This window comes from Aptenodytes forsteri, unplaced genomic scaffold, assembly GCF_000699145.1.
Source record: "Aptenodytes forsteri isolate BGI_AS27 unplaced genomic scaffold, ASM69914v1 Scaffold83, whole genome shotgun sequence".
Classification (NCBI taxonomy): Eukaryota; Metazoa; Chordata; class Aves; order Sphenisciformes; family Spheniscidae; genus Aptenodytes; species Aptenodytes forsteri.
Window position 1 is genome coordinate 3,221,232 of NW_008795371.1, and position 1,570 is coordinate 3,222,801.

At 67.3% G+C, this 1,570-nt stretch overlaps 1 protein-coding gene across 1 annotated transcript in view; it reads left to right on the plus strand.

Moving 5' to 3' along the window:
- Positions 1 to 1,297: 1,297 nt before the first annotated feature.
- The window catches only part of FES (FES proto-oncogene, tyrosine kinase), a 9,590-nt gene continuing 9,317 nt past the window's right edge, over positions 1,298 to 1,570 (plus strand). Inside the window, exon 1 of the mRNA XM_019472381.1 lies at positions 1,298 to 1,332. The gene's annotated coding sequence lies outside the window, so the exon portion shown is untranslated. The remainder of the gene's footprint in view (positions 1,333 to 1,570) is intronic.

Genomic DNA, 1,570 nt, shown 5'->3' on the forward strand with positions numbered 1-1,570 from the left:
AGGGGACCGTGGCAGCTCTTGAACTGCTCAACTGGGCAGGCAGCAAATAGGGCATTAACTGGGCTCCTCTTGCCCAGAGGGGCCGTGGTGACTCTGGATGGGGATTTCTGTCGCTCAGCACAGAAGCCTCCCGCGCTTGCTGGAGTGCTGCCTGGGGTTTGTGCCCAGGGCACCGTGGCAGCCCCTGGCCATGCCGTGCTGTGTCATGCTGTGCCGTGCCATGCCGTGCCATGCTGTGCCATGCTGTGCCATGCTATGCCATTGTGCTGCTCCTTGGCGTGACCACCCGGGCATCGCTCAGCCATGGGAAGGCGAGTCAGCAAAACTCCCGTCTGACACGCTTTTCCCCCAACTTCCTCTAAAAGTGGAATCAGCTTGGCTGTGTCTTGCAGGTGACTGTGACGCCCCTCTGGGGACGGGGCCTCCCTGCCAGGCACAGGAGGGGGGGCTCAGCACAAACCACCCAGGAGGTGGCCAGGCCGAGCTGAGCGGAGCCAAGCTGGGCTGCGCCAGTGGTGGGGACACGTGTGGCGGTGCTGGCCGGAGGTGGTGGCGGCTGCCCCTGTGATGTGGCTGCCAGGACTGAGCGGTCCCACTGTGGCATCTGTGAAGCGCTTTGAGGGGGGGAGCACCTGGGGCTGCCACAGGGAGCGGGGTCCTGGCCGTATGGGTGCAGGCTGGCACCGAGGGCTGGGGCATGGCTCCATGGGTGCCCATGCGGTGGCAGCTCTGTCCTGTGGTCTTTCACGGTCACAAGGGCCAGGCTCGGGGGTGGTGATGGGAGGGCCCCCCTTCAGTGGGGCTGCACAGAGCTCTGGGGACACCCATGGCTACCCCCCCAGTCCCTGCAGCCTCTCAGGGAAGCAGGGGCACAGGGAGGCTGTCTGTTCTCCCCCCAGGGGGACAGGCAGGACCGGGCACAGCTGAAGGGGCTTTGCTGGGTGAAAGGCTGGGTGAAACCCTTTGCGGGGCCAGGGCTGAGTTCAGGCTCCACAGGGGCAGTGGACCACAGCTGGGGCGAGGAAGAGCCCTGGGCTCCTGCAAGGTCGGATCCCGCTGGTGCCAGGCCCTGGTGCAAGGCAGCTGGGAGAGGGGCGGTGGGGCTGGGGGCTGCCCAGCTATGGCGGAGCTGTGTACCAGCGTTGGCCCCGGGCGCAGGGACTGGCAGGGAGGGGAGGAAGCACAGGAAATCTCGCAATGGCTGTATGGTCAGCACTGGGTTTCCTGTTCCTCCCCAGGAGCAGGAGCTGCACCAGGTCCAGACTGCGCCGGCCCCGGCCCTGGGAGGACGCCAGCGCCAGCCCCACGGCAGGGACCTCGCAGCACACGCAGGTTGGAGGGGCCTTGCCCCAGCGGGGCGCTGGCAGGGACAGGGGACCCCTTTGTGAGGCTGGGGGGGTGTCTCAGCCCTGGCCTTCTGCAGGGTCGAGGTCCGTGCTGGGGGACGTCCTGTCCTGCACGGAGATGTGCCCCAGCACCCTCCTGCTCCTGCTGCACCCTTGCCACGGGGCAGGGCAGGCTGGGACCACAGCTGGGACCAGTTCGGCTCCCAACGGCCATGCTGGAGCCC